Genomic DNA, 15894 nt, shown 5'->3' with positions numbered 1-15894 from the left:
ATCGTTTAAATAAAAAAAGGTCAGCTGACTGCAGCTACACCAGGATATCCTTAATCTTCTAGGACACAAAAGGATTACTAGCCGTAATCTATCCTATATACCATCTGTGTACGACTTTTTCCTCTGATTAATGGAAAATTCTGTGTGCATAACTATTTCTCCAGCTGCTTCCACCAGTGTAATAACCAGTAGTCAGATCCCAGTCTCTGCTGCCCAGGTATCACACTGTAATGAGAGCTCAGAATAGGAGAAAGCAGCACTCAACTCTGAAGACTATGCTATAACCACCACCTAGGTTTTTTAATGAACATGCTAATGTGCATTATGATTTTTGCCCATGAGGCTAAACATATCTGGGTATGAGGGTTTTTTGGTTTTGTTTTTTTTTTTTTAAAAAAAGATTATTGAAGTGCACTGCCGTGTGTCCTTGGTCCTTCAGCCAGCGTCATTTAGAGCTGCCAGTTACGCCAGGAACCGGTAACACCGGAATGCATTATCCTGATGAAATGTATTTATGTTTTGACACATACACCAAAAAGAAAGATCAACTTACATAAGCCATCTGACTTCATGCTGGGGGTATAGATTTAGCCCTAGGAAGCAGAAGTGCTTAAGAGGTACTCAGCACAGTTTTGCAGTGCTTCACTACCTTTTTTTTTTTTTCTTCCAAGGTCAGCTTCTTTCACTGAAAAAACAAGCTTACTAGCAGTGTAGATCACCTTTACAGCTGAGCAATGATTTCCTCCCAAACACAACACCTTCACCTGTGTTCTTTACTGCAGCCTGCACACAGAAGAGCATAATCAAATAGAAGTTAATCTTTTCCTCCACCGTAAGAGTGATGTTTTAAGACAGAGCCGATCAGAAACACTATGCCACCCTCTGCTCAAAGCTGTAGAATTAACGGAGCCTTGCAGCATATCCAAGTCAAGCCTGGGCAATGTATTCCCTGGGGATACAAGGAGAAAGCGTACCACTTGTGAAAGTTTTAACTTCCCATTTCCACTGCAGGCAGTGGGCGCAGGAACAGAACTTCCAGATAATTAAAGAGCAGTTTCCTTAGGCTGCAGACCTTCATTGTCTTCTGGTGCAGACTATCTGCAAGGTTCCTAACAATGTGAGTGCTGGAGCCTGAAACGTAGGTCTCTGCTATTTTCCCAACCCACTGAAAAGAAGAAAATACAATGCCCCTCTGCATTTCTGACACATGACTGTGGACATCTGCCAGAAATATTGCAAAGCTCACCTGACAAAAGTCAAACTTTGGCCACAGATTCTAGTTAATGCACCCAGAGGCAGTGGAGAACTGTAACATGGCTACAGTAATAATATACTCTCTATTAACCAACCACACTAATAGGTACTTGCCATTTACAGGAAACTCCCTGCATTCAGTTTTATCCCATACAGAATCACACAGAATCATTAATGTTGGAAAACCACCGTGTTGAAGCCACCGAGGCGAAGGGCTACGGTGCGAACGATCGCGCCGGAGGACCCTTCCCGACGCGGCCAAACCGCGAAGGCGGCAGCACAGGGAGCGAGAGTGCCCCAGCTTCCCCCCCCCCGACCCCAGGCCGGCGGAGCGGGCTCCTAACGAGCGGCAGCTCTGACTCAGCGTGGGCGGGGCCCAGGGCAGCGGCGGCCAAAACCCCTCGCCTGCAAGAGCAGCCCCCGGGAGCGCGAGCGGCCCGGAGCGCGGCGAACAGGGCGGGCAAACAGGGCGTGGCGCGTGAGGAGGGCGTAGCGCGTCAGTTTGCGCGGGCAGGGAAGGCGTGCGGGCGGGGTACAGTACAAGTGGCCATCGTCCTCCCAGAGGAGGCTCAGCCATGGTCGCCACTCGGCTGAAAACCGGGGCCAGAAAGACTGTGGCGACACAGACGGAGCTCCCGCTCAGGCACGCGGCTGTCCAAGTATCCGGCTGCAGAGAGTGCCTGAGCCTGTCGGTTGTTCCAGAGACCAACGGGGACACCACCTGCGTGCGGTGCGACCAGGTGAGCGACCTGCTCAGCCTAGTGGCAGAGCTGAAAGAGGAAGTGGAGAGGCTGAGGAGCATTAGGGAGTGTGAGAGGGAGATAGATTGGTGGAGCCACTCCCTGGCGGCCCTGAGGCAGGGGCAGCTGGTGGAGGCTCCACAAGCAGCAGGAGATCCCCTGTCCTCTTGCTGCCGGGCAGAAGGAGAGGACCTAAGAAATGAGGGGAAATGGAAGCAGGTCCCTCCTCGGAGAGGTTGGCGAATCTCCTCCCGGCCTCCCTCACCATCCCAGCTGCCCTTACACAACAGGTATGGGGCTCTGGAACATGAGGGACAGGAACATGAGGACCCTGACGAAGGTCCGTCCGAGGGGGTGCCTAGGGTGTCAACAAGCCCCACGCATCAAGACGTCCTTAGTTAAGAAAAAGAGGAGGGTGATTGTCATAGGCGACTCCCTTCTGAGGGGTATAGAGGGCCCAATATGTCAACCAGACCCAACTCACAGGGAAGGCTGCTGCCTCCCTGGGTCCTGGGTGAGAGACGTCACCAGGAAACTCCCTGGTCTGGTTCGGCCCACTGATTACTACCCGCTGTTGGTCATGCAGGTTGGCAACGATGAGGTTGCGCTAAGAAGCCCGAAGGCAGTCAAAAAGGACTTGAGAGCACTGGGGCGACTGGTCAATGGAGCGGGAGCGCAGGTAGTGTTTTCGTCAATCCCTTCAGTGACGGGGAAGAACGCTGAAAGGAACAGGAAAGCACACCTGATCAACACATGGCACAGGGGCTGGTGCCGTCATCAGAATTTTGGGTTTTTTGACCACGGGGCGGTTTACACGGCACCGGGCCTCCTCGCAGCTGATGGAGTGCAACTGACGCCGAGGGGCAAAAGGATTCTTGCTCATGAGCTGGCAGGCCTCATTGAGAGGGCTTTAAACTAGATTTGGAGGGGGGAGGGGATAAAACCGGGCTCACTAGAGTTGAACCGAGGGGTAGGTTCAATGTGCCAGAGTTGAAATCGATAGCCCGGCTCAGGTGCATCTACACCAATGCACACAGCACAGGCACCAAACAGGAGGAGCTGGAAGCCATTGTGCAGCGCGACAGCTATGACGTAGTTGCCATCACAGAAACATGGTGGGATGCTTCTCATGACTGGAGTGCTGCAATGGATGGCTATAAGCTCTTCCGAAGGGATAGGCAGGGAAGGAGAGGCGGTGGGGTGGCTCTGTATGTTAGGGAGTGTTTTGATGCATAGAAATCAAAGATTGTGAGGACCAAGTAGAGTGCTTGTGGGTAAGGATGAGGGGGAAAGCCAATGAGGCAGATATCCTGCTGGGAGTCTGTTACAGGCCACCCAACCAGGATGAAGAGACGGATGAGACATTCTATAAGCGACTGGCGGAGCTCTCGCATTCGCTGGCCCTTGTTCTTGTGGGGGACTTCAACCTACCGGACATCTGCTGGAAGTATAACACAGCAGAGAGGAAACAATCTGGGAGGTTCCTGGAGTGTGTGGAGGATAACTTCCTGACGCAGCTGGTGAGTGAGCCCACCAGGGGAGGTGCCTTACTGGACCTGCTGTTTACAAACAGAGAAGGACTGGTGAGAGATGTGGTGGTCGGAGGCCATCTTGGGCTTAGCGACCACGACATGATAGAATTCTCGGTTGTGAGGGAAGTAAGGAGAGGACTCAGCAAAACTGCTATCATGGACTTCCGGAGGGCAGACTTTGGCCTGTTCAGGTCACTGATTGAGAGAGTCCCTTGGGAGACAGTCCTGAAGGACAAAGGGGTCCAGGAAGGCTGGACAGTCTTCAAGAAGGAAATCTTAAAGGCGCAGGAGCAAACGGTCCCCATGTGCCGTAAGAAGAGCTGGCGGGGAAGGCGACCGGCCTGGCTGAACAGGGAGATTTTGCTGGGACTCAGGGAAAAGAGGAGAGTTTATCACCTCTGGAAGAAGGGCCAGGCAACTCACGAAGAGTACAAGGATCTTGTTAGGTCAAGCAGGGACAAAATTAGAAAGGCAAAAGCTCAGTCTGGCCACAGTCGTAAAGGATAATAAAAAATGTTTTTACAAATATATTAACAACAAAAAGAGAGGCAAGGAGAATCTCCATCCCCTACTGGATATGGCGGGGAACATTGTCTCCAAGGACGAGGACAAGGCTGAGGTACTTAATGCCTTCTTTGCCTCAGTCTTTAACAGCCAGTCCAGGAATCCACAGGGTATTCAGCCCCCTGAGCTGGAAGATGGGGATGGAGAGCACAATGTACTCCTCATAATCCAGGAGGAAGCAGTCAAGGACATGCTAAACCACCTGGACACCCACAAGTCTCTGGGGCCTGATGAGATCCACCCGAGAGTACTGAGAGAGCTGGCAGAGGAGCTTGCCGAGCCACTCTCCATCATTTATCAGCAGTCCTGGTTAACAGGGGAGGTCCCAGAAGACTGGAGGCTTGCCAATGTGACGCCCGTCTACAAGAAAGGCCGGAAGGAGGATCCTGGGAACTACAGGCCTGTCAGCCTGACCTCTGTACCGGGGAAGATTATGGAGCGGTTGGTCTTGAGAGTTCTCACAGGGCATCTGCAGGACAACCAAAGGCTCAGGCCCAGCCAGCATGGGTTCATGAAAGGCAGGTCCTGCTTGACCAACCTGATCTCCTGCTATGACCAGGTGACCCGCCTAGTGGATGAGGGAAAGACTGTGGACGTTGTCTACCTGGACTTTAGTAAAGCCTTTGACAGGGTCTCCCACAGCATTCTCCTGGAGAAACTGGTGGCTCATGGCTTAGACGGGTTTACTCTTCGCTGGGTGAGGAACTGGCTGGATGGCCGAGCCCAGAGAGTTGTGGTGAACGGCGTTAAATCTGGCTGGCGGCTGGTCACAAGCGGTGTTCCCCAGGGCTCGGCTGTGGGGCCAGTCTTGTTCAATATCTTTATCGATGATCTGGATGAGGGGATCGAGTGCTCCCTCAGTAAGTTTGCAGATGACACCAAGTTGGGTGGGAGTGTTGATCTGCTGGAGGGTAGGAGGGCTCTGCAGAGGGATCTGGACAGGCTGGATCGATGGGCAGAGGCCAACTGTATGAGGTTTAATAAGGCCAAGTGCAGGGTCCTGCACTTTTGCCACAACAACCCCATGCAACGCTACAGGCTTGGGGAGGAGTGGCTGGAGAGCAGCCCAGCGGAAAGGGACCTGGGGGTGCTGGTTGACAGCCGGCTGAACATGAGCTGGCAGCGTGCCCAGGTGGCCAAGAAGGCCAACAGCGTCCTGGCCTGTATCAGCAATAGTGTGGCCAGCAGGAGTAGGGAAGTGATCGTGCCCCCTGTACTTCGGCACCTTGAATACTGTGTTCAGTTTTGGGCCCCTCACTACAAGAAGGATGTTGCGGTGCTGGAGCGTATCCAGAGAAGGGCAACAAAGCTGGTGAGGGGTCTGGAGCACAAGTCTTATGAGGAGCATCTGACGGAACTGGGGTTGTTTAGTCTGGAGAAGAGGAGGCTGAGAGGAGACCTTATTGCTCTCTACAACTACCTGAAAGGGGGTTGTGGCGACGAGGGTGTTGGTCTCTTCTCCCAAGTAACTAGTGATAGGACGAGAGGAAATGGCCTCAAGTTGCGCCAGGGGAGGTTTAGATTGGATATTAGGAAAAATTCCTTCACTGAGAGGGTGGTCAGGCATTGGAACAGGCTGCCCAGGGAGGTGGTGTAGTCGCCATCTCTGGAAGTGTTCAAAAAACGTGTGGATGTGGCGCTTCAGGACATGGTTTAGGGGACATGGTGGCGCTGGATTAATGGTTGGACTTGATGATCTTAAAGGTCCTTTCCAACCTAGTGATTCTGTGAAAAGACCTTTAAGATTATCAAGTCCAACTGTCCACCATCCATTCAAAAAAATCTGGTATTCTTCCTGCATCTGTATTGTGCAAAAGTTGGTTTCATGTCCGTAGAGACATCTGGATCACCAGTCTAAGACCAGTGACCTGGCCTGTCACCGCTACAGACAGAAGCATGTATGGGCCAAACTCTCTAGCACATCTTCATTGTAGTCAGAGGGACAAGTACAGGACATTGCCCACTGCTAGAACATAACCTTTAGCTTACAGGGAAGGTTTGCCAAGTTACAAATCTGAGCCTCCACATGAGAAGCTGAATTCTGCTTTTGCCCTGGCTTATGTGTAGCCTGAGCATGAGTCTAGAAGTCACCAGAGACAATTCTCTAGTTTCTAGAGTTTCTAGTGGCCATACAGCTGGGTTGCTATAGCACCTCCCAAACAAGCTGCCGAAACACATCAGCCTCCTGCTTTCTTACCTGCAGGAGTTTATGGCAGCGTCACTTCTCACTCATTCTCAGCTACAAATCCTACCTGGTAATGAAGGAAGCTGTCTCGCTGAACAAGCTTCTTCCTCATCACCTAGGGAAGTTTGATGGTTTTCACCCTGAAGTACAAACCAATCCAGCTGTAATGAGAGAGGACTGCAGTCCACCCTTCCAAACCTGCAGTAGGACAACTTCTAGGCTGTCATCCCTAACTTATCCACTTCAGGGAAGACAAGTACTCCCCTGCCAGCCTAACAGTCAGTTTATCCACTTCTTCCCCCTTAGCTCCTTAGCATACCCAGGAATTCAGGCAGAGCAAGGCAGCACTCCCCTATACTACCTAAAGGCAGTCTGAAAAAGATGGGTCCTGATAGCTGTTAGTGTGGTACATTTGGAAGATGAATGAATTTCTCTCCAAGGGACTTACCAAATTAAAGTGATGGCCCCAAGGAAACAAAGCAGGATGGGGATAACAGACAGCAGCCACACAGAACCAAAAGAAAGGTTTTGCTTTGCAGCGTGAAGCTTTTTGACGAGTTTAGCAGCTCTCAACAGTCTGAACATGGGCAATGGCAGGAATCAAAACTTCTCTACATTATGAAAACAAGCTCATTATGAGGCCTTTCTAAAGGGCCCTCCTATGACCAAAATATCCCGCTGCATGGCCTTCCTCCTCCTCACAGTAATTCAGAGCACATCCAGCTGGCTCAAGGTGGAACCGAGGCTGCAGTGTACTGCTAGATGTACCATACTACTCTGCTAGATGTACCATACCTTCCCCGTGCAAGACACCCATTTTAGAGTGGAAGCTTAAGTTTAGATTTCTGTTATGTGGCTTAGAGTAGTTATTGTGCATGCTCGAGTATCTTTGTTCTTTGCCCCAGATTCAATAGTTGGCTGTTACTGCAGACAACACCTGCAAGCCAGTACCTGAAGAGATCCTGAAGCCTAAGGACACACCTGCTCCAGAGACAAGTAGCAGTGGGGCTTTGCTCACTATGCAAGAGTTTACAACTGAAGATTTTGCTGTTCCAGAACAAGTACTCATTTGTCCTCAACAACTCAGGATAACTAAGAGGTTAGTACTTAAGTCACCTATGCCATTTTAGAAGCTGGTGTTTGAGAGACTTCCATGAGGTAACTTCTGTCAAGGATGCCTGAATCAATTACTGACAAGTTCAACTGAATGTCACAAAGTGGCTCAGGAAGGCTTGGCAAGCCTTAGCAAAGAGTTACCATCACAACTGCTACCATTAATCATGTTGCAATTTCCTCTGTTAAGGTTAAAGAGTGTGCTTCAAGCTTTCCCAGGTAACTATTTAGGATCAACAGTCAGCACAGATTGTGCACATCATGAATCATAAAGGAGGGAACTTCCTGCACTGGTAGAAAAGCTGTTAAGTTTAAGCAAACACTGTTAACCAGATATTTGCCTGTCTAGTCTCAGACATCGTTCTTTCTTCAGATACTACCTGCTACCCAGGTCTGCAGCTTCCACCTTAGCCCAAGGCTCTAAGACCAGATCCAAACAATACTTTGGATAAAGCTACTTAAATTACCAATCCACAAGACCTGCACCTAACCAAATTAGAGTTCTGCTGTTACATAGGCACCTTCACCCTGTTGGACACTCTGTGTTTGTGTCTTGTTTAAGCACTGAGATGCCAAACTTATGCACCACCGCCCATACATTTGGCAAGCCTACCATGACTCCAGCTCTTAATTCAGCAAGCAAAAGAGGATGGGGGAAGATGAGGGGAAGAGTTTGTTGCCAAAGAGGGGGAAGATGTGCTTGCTGTTTTGGAGGCATAGCAAAAAGATTCAGTCTCTTACTGCAAGGTTGATTGTTAAGATTCAACTGCCTGCACAGCCTACACTTGGTTTGAATTTGCATCTTCTGCAGTCTGCTAATAGGCAAGACTGACTGGAGGCCTTCCAGTGACTTCCAGCCAGGTCCTCCCCCACCCCCATCTTTCCCAGGTAGATCCCAATCAGGCAGCAAGAGTCAGGCTCCTCTCCCCACTCCAACTAAGTTTTATAGGGCATAAGCCATTTTAAGAGCTATAAAGCTACTTAAGCATCTTAAGCCAATCTAGGTTCTGTAGCATCAATTTGATCTTCAAAGTCTTACCAGTTTACAGATGAGTAAAGCCTTTCAGCACCTGATCCAAAGCCTTGAAACTGCATTAAGAGACAAAGATGCCATGAAGCGATCGGACAGAAGCCCAAACACTAAACAAGCCCTAAATTAGTACATTCGACCTCCTATTTCCATGTTGTGCTCTCTCCCCTCCCTTTAACAGCAGATACCTCTTTCAGGCCCCGAGGTTTGTGCATGACATGAACACAGCTGCATACCTATAGCAGCTTCTGAACAGTATGAGTACAGGCTTCTGGAGCTTTTCTAGTAATGGTCAGCAGACTGTGGCTTAAGGGTTTAGGCATTTGCTGTCTTCTAGCAGAATCCAACTCAACACCACCATATTAATCTCATTACTTCAGCCTCCCCCCACATGCTTCCTCTGGACTAGCTCTCCCTGATGCAACAGCAGTGTCCAGTATGGTTCTTTGTATAGAATTATCTTCTCCAGCATTTTCTTAAGACTAAATGCTGCCTTCACTTACTCATTAAACAAACAAACAAACAAAAATAACAACAAAAAACCCCAAACAAACCAAACCCTTTTAGAATGATCAGTGTTCCCCCAAGATGTATCACCCTGCAACAGAAACGCTTCTGAGTGTTACAGTTAAGGATTATGGGGTTGCTGGTATTGCTCTTTTCTTAAACTAAAGTCTCAGCCCACAGCATTTTAGACAGCTGACACATGTCCTAGGGAAGGCAGCAATTATCTCCTCCTTCCAATTCAGTTATAAACTCAGACTAATTTCCTGAGATCTTGTGAAGGAGTAGATCCACGCTCCAGCATATTTTGCCACCACACAAGCTGATACCACAGTAAGACTCTTAACCCGTTCGTACCAGACAGAAGTCTGTATTTGCACAGGTTCTCCACTATCTTTTGAAGATACCTGCTCCAGCACTTGTAAGACTTTTGTTAGGCAGAAATCCCCGATTTATAGCAAAGTTGTCTCAAACAGTGGTCAAAGCAGTCACCTTTGGGAGCTCCAGCAGGAACAGGTGAAAAGCATTTCCAACCTACAGGAAGAGTCCAAGCCAAAGGATGCAGTAGCTAGCACCCCAGAACCAGTGACCAGGTAGGGCACTACAATGACTTGCAGAAGTCAGGCCAAACTCTGCAATTACAGAAGAACGATTCCAAACAACTTATCCCAGTTATGCTGCCATTCTCTAGATATTCCGATCCCTGGTAAGAGACTGAACTTCTCAAAACCCCTGAAGAAACAGTGCTGAGCTGCAAGCCAGATGACAGTTGGAAAAGATTAGGAAGAAAAACCTAGTGCAGAACAGGATTGTTTTAAACAAAGTTTTAGTATATAACATTGCAATCTAATTAAAAGCTTTACTTGAGCGAGTTCTATTGGAGTGACTTCCAGCCTCCCTCAGAAGACAAGTCTGCTCTTTTGCACTCTTAAAGCAAACCTCCTTCTTTCAACACTGCACCCCCGAGCTTCCATTTCTGAAACGCAGCTCCAGAAAGCCCACCATTCCCACCACTCCGTAAGATCAGGTCCCATCATGAAAAAGACACTGAAGTTTTAAGAACAAAGCAGATTTAATTACATAGTGGACTGAATCACAAACTGTGATATCTGAAATGATAATCACCAATAAAAGCACCATCTGTAGTCTTAGCAATACCTTAATAATACCAGCAAACACTCTTCAATGCTTGAGATACACACTAGCTCCCACCACGTAAGTACCAAGCTCGTGCCTGGATTTGGTGTAGCACAGAATTAGCACCATTTATTATCAAGGACAGAAATACAGAGTAACAGAAGCACCTAAGCAACCAAGCAGCACACAACTTGATACAAGCAATGGGGCTTAGGGCAATTACTTCACAAAATCCACCCTTTGATATATTCAAAAGCCATCTGGACATGATCCTGGGCAGCTGGCTCTAGGTGGCCCTGCCTGAGCAGTGGGGTTCGACCAGATGATCTCCAGAGGCCCCTTCCCACCTCAACCATTCTGTGATTAAGACAACGGCTGTACAAAGTCACAGGCTGCCCACCCAGATCCTCCAAGGTCCACAACTCTGAAGAGACTGTTCAGAAACACGAGGAGTCCTGGTGCCCTGCCCCAGGGGAGGTTTGTGGCCAGCCCTTCATCTTCTGAATTAGATTAGCAAATAACCTACCTGCTGACAGAATAAAGTTCAATTTTTTCCCATAATTTCTAAACGGAGGTATGGACAGAGATTTCACAGGAGACTTAGCACTTCCATGCACCTCCCCAGTGTACAGGAGTATTATGACGGCTGACAAGCAAGGCAGGAGTGTTTACAGCAGTAGAGACCATTTTGATTTCAGTTAGGAGTCTGCAGGAAAAAGGGAACTGACCAGTCCAGTTGGGCCAGATCCCAGGGGAAAAAAAAAGTCCTGTATTTGCATAAAAGGGACTGACTTACATTTTGCTTACAAGATGAATGAGTGAGCAACTTCTTAAGCCTGACACGCAATTCCAGACCTTTAACGCAGAAGCAGCTCTTGGCAAATATGTTTTAGAAAGCCATTCACTTCTCCCTGACCCCTCTTTCCCCAGGAAGGAAGTGAATATATGCCTCTGCAGCAGGAAGAGTTCACTCTTGTATACAAAGAAAAGCTTGAAGTAGACAAATTAGCTATCAGTGTCACTATGCTAAAGCTACCTTATAGCAGGAGCCTCCCTCCTCTTACCCTCTAATCTATCGATTAAGCAGAAACCAGGGGAACTAAGCTTAAGTCTTTGAATTCCCTTCTCAGACTCCTCAATTCATTCTTCACCCACTCCAGTGCAGCTTCCTTTATTCCTCCAGCAACTTTCCCTAGTCATTGCTCTCAGGTTCTCCTAGCAAACGTCCTCAGTCCAGACAAAAGCTGTCACAAAAGCTTCCAAACACATGTCAGTTCAGCTAGAGATGTTAGTTTGCCCTTCAAAAGCACTGGTAGAGTCACTGCTGTGCTCAGGACATAGTAATTTTTAGTAATTTAATTTGCCCAGAAATAGTCAGAGCACAGTAATCTGCAGGTGGGCTCCCACAAAGGATGCACACATAACACCAACTGGAGTGAAATTTGTTAGCAGCACTGCTAAGTTTACAATCAGAAAACAATAAACTATGGAAAGCTCCATCTTGTCAAAACGGCCTTCTCCTATTGTCATAATTCCACTCCAAACAACCCTAACACTAACGAAGGAAACAGCTAGCTGGCTGCACTCTCCTAACATCCCACCCAATTTTCTAAATGCAGGCAGTGTTCAGATACCTTCACTCCTGGCAACCTTACCGCAGACTTGATGGGACTTAATGGAAGCATCATTTTGACTTATGTTGTTACACATACATGCACTGCTCGGTGGCAGCCTTCATATGGAAGCCTGGCAGCCAACCTTTTGCCAGGTTGTTTGGACACTTTTTTTTTCTGCCTAATCCCCTCATTGGGCTACCCTGCCCTCCTCTAAGCTCACAGCATCAGCTGGCTTAAAACAGATCTAAACAATATATCAGAAGTCAACTGAAGGTACTTGATACTAGCCTGAAGCCATTTCAGTAAGCTACAAAAATGACCAAGAGCCCAGGCTTCTAACTTACCCTTTTCATCCTCAAATCCAACTTTGAGCTTACTGCAATTTGAGACAGAATTACGGCCCTCCAATAAATGCATATTAAAATGTGGAAATTAATTTGAAAACTTACAGCTGTATCTAGCCCTTAGTGTACACATTCTTCCCAAAGCGGTGGCTACACACAAGTTCCAGGGACACCAGCTACTTTTAAGTGGTCCCTCCTGAAAAGCACAAGCCTTTCTAGTTTCTCAAGTCTCACAGCTCCTTGCAGTCACATCATGTTCTTGGAAACTGCAAAGCTGTAAAAATATACATTTTTTGCCAGAACTTCTACTCACAAGTTACTGGTTGCATAGTTAAGCTGCACTCCTGCTGTAGTCTGGCTCATTCAGTTATCCATGGCAAAGATAAGCTTTTTGCTTAGTAATTCAACATGATGATGGCAAACCACCAGGTTGATAATCTCTTCCCTTCTCAGGCCTCAACTAACCAAGTTTAAGATTTAGATCGGTGCTGTCAAACAAGTGTTAACTGCATAACACTTGAAGTATGATTTCTCCAACACAAGCAACTGCAAGGAGCAAGCTGTGTAGAAGTCCTATGAACATTTTTGCTCTTGGCATACCTGAGAAAGTAAGTGTGAAATGTCCATGAAACTGTAAAACCCTGCCTAACCATCAGCAGAAGTGCACTGATACAACAAATATGCAACCATATATGCCACAGAAATCTCTTAGGTCATAAGAACATGCTCCTGATCCCCCTTCCCCAACCAGTCAAATCACAGCTTTAGACTAGTAATGCTTTTTGCCGCAAACCCTTCAGAGAACCAGCCTGTCCATGAGGTACTTACAAGCCTACAACAGACACTGAGCCAGTTACGCAGCTTATCCAAGCACATGAGCCCATAACGAAGACAAGCCCATATTAAATCATCTACATTTCTCACCCACTGCAGAATTTCAGCAAGACCACCTAACCTTAAGAAAATAAGACCTAACATAGGAGTGCTAATGGCACACCAACAGATTGCTGGTCTAAAGTACTCTTGCGCACTGATGCAGCAGTTCACTATTACTGGGTATCTCTCATTTGAAAACACAGAATGAGTTGTGTTGTTTTCTCTGCAGCATCAAACAAGATACAGTACCTGTTCCTTTACAGTTCAGCATTTTAGTAGTCACCCATCCAACCATGTAGTGCTTGAAGTGTCATATTCCAGATGGAGTTTGGCTGCTACTTGCCCATACCACTACACGGCATACTCAGCTGGGCAGCACCAGTTCCTGCAGTGTTTCCAAACTGACTTGGAGCAATGGCTGTCAGTAGCAAAGCGACCTTGAACCACATTCTGCCAGGGCTGCAAATTGGTCAAACTCAAGATGTGGGGCTTGAATATTTCTGCACTGCTCTTAATCTCATTTAAGAGATAAGAGGGAGAATCCTGCAACTGTGTGTGCAATGAACCAGGAGCAATTTACTAGCAAACAACTGCACTCACTGGCTTATTTTTTTCTAATATAATGCAGATAATGCATCTACCTTTAAAGTATTATGACCACTGAAGTTCCCATTATATTAATAAGTAGTCTGAGATTTTATCCGATTGGTATGTCCTTGAATGACTTTTAATGCTGCTTGAGTGGAGTAAATCCTGTTAAGAGAATTTTGCTCCTGCTCCAAGTCAGACTAGGACAGTAAATTAAATGAAACTTAGCCTACAGAGATACTGCTGTCACACAAATCAACAGACAGTCATAAAATACTAATCACTCCAAAAGCAGAGGAAGGCAAAGAAGAGGGTCAAGAAAGTTTGTCCAGAGATGATTCCCCACAGAGACAAACCGTTCAAGGATTTCCAGGTCCTAGGAAAAACTTGAGCATACCCCTTTCCATCAGATCAGACTTTGGACAGGAGACATTACTTTTTACCTCTGGGTGACATCATAGGCAATCTATATTTGCTTTTTTACAATCTACACAGGTTCAGAGCAGAAAAGTACTGATCTCAGATCATACCAGTACTAATCTTTGTTGCACAGGCAACAAACAGGAGGAGTTGGAAGCCACTGTACTAGATAGCTATGACCTGGCTGACATGACATAAAATTGGTGGGATGAATCCCACAACTGGAGTGTGGCTATCGATGGCTACAGGCTGTTCAGAAGGGACAGGCGAGGAAGGGTGGGCAAAGGCATTGCCCTCTACATCAAGAAATGGATAGGGTGTGAAGAGCTGTCTATGAACAATAGCCACGAGCAGGTCGGAAGTTTATGGGTAAGAATCAGGGACCAAGGTGACAAAGGGAACCTTCTGGTTGGTGTCTACTACAGGCCACCCAACCAAGGGGAGTCTGTTCACAAAGACATCTTGCTCCAGCTACAGGAGGCATCGCACTCACAGGCTCCTGTCCTGCTGGGGAACTTCAACCACCTCAACATCTGCTGGAAAAGTAGCATGGTGAGCTGTAAGCAATCCAGGAGACTTCTGAGGTGCATGATAACTTTCTATGCCAGGTAACAGACAGTCCTACCAGAAGGGATGCCATACTGCCCTGTCAGTCACCAACACATGTGAGCTAATTGGTGACATCAAGATTGGAGGCAGCCTGGGCTGCAGTGATCATGCACTGGTGGAGTTCGCAGTCCTGAGGGATAAGGGGCAGGCAAAGAGTAAAGTCAGGACCTTAAATTTTAGGAAAGCAAATTTCCAGATCTTCAGGGAGTTAGTCAGTCAGAACCCTGGGGTAATTGCCCTCAGGGACAAGGGTGCAGAACAGAGCTGGCAGATCTTGGAGGATGCCTTCCACAAAGCACAAGAGCTCTTGATCCCCAGGTGTGAGAAATGAGGAAAGGAAGGCAAGAGACCAGCATGGCTGAGTGGAGACCTGCTGGGCAAACTAAAGGGCAAGGAGGAAATGCACAGGCAGCGGAAGCAGGGACAGGTATCCTGGGAAGAGTACAGGGACAGTGCCTGGTTGTGTAGGGGTGAGGATGAGGTCAGGAAGGCCAAGGCACAGCTGGAGCTGAACCTGGCAAGGGATGCAAAGGATAATAAGAAGGACTCCTACAGGTATGTCATCCAGAAAAGGAAGGTCAAAGAAAGCGTACCCCCCTTGATGAGTAACACTGGCAGACTGGTAACAACAGATGAGGAGAGGGCTGAGGTACTCAACAACTTCTTTGCCTCAGTCTTCACTGGCAGTCTGTCTTCCCACACCTGTCGAGGAGATGGAGTGCAAGATGGGGACTGGAGGAGCAAAGTCCCTCCCACTGTAAGAGAAGATCAGGTTCAAGACCGCCTGAGGAACCTGCACATGCACAAGTCTATGGAACCTGATGAGATGTATCCCAGAGTCCTGAGGGAATTGGCTGATGTAGTTGCCAAGCCACACTCCACAATATTTGAAAAGTCCTGGCAGTCAGGGGAAGTCCCTGGTAACTGGAAAAAGGGAAACACTGCACACATTTTTAAAAAAAAAGGTAGCAAGGAAGACCCTGTGAACCATCCACCCATCAGCCTCACTTCTGTGCCTGGGAAGATCATGAACAGATCCTCCCAGAAGCTGTGCTAAGGCACATGGAGGACAGGAAGGTGATTTGAGACAGCCAGCATGGCTTCACCAAGGGCAAGACCTACCTGACCAGCCTAGTGGCCTTCTAGGATGCAGCAACTACATCAGTGGACAAGGGAAGACCTACCAATGTCGTCTATCTGGACTTCTGTAAGGCCCTGGACACAGTCCCCCACAACATCCTTCCCTCTCAATTGGAGAGGTATGGATTTGATGGGTGGACTGTTTGGTGGACAATGAATTGGTTGGATGGTCACATCCAGAGGGTAGTGGCCAATGGCATGATGTCCAGATGGAGATCAGTGATAAGTAGTGTCCCTCAGGG

This window comes from Phaethon aethereus (genome assembly GCF_964289735.1).
Source record: "Phaethon aethereus genome assembly, chromosome: 2".
NCBI classification, from domain to species: Eukaryota; Metazoa; Chordata; class Aves; order Phaethontiformes; family Phaethontidae; genus Phaethon; species Phaethon aethereus.
This window is presented reverse-complemented; position numbering follows the sequence as displayed.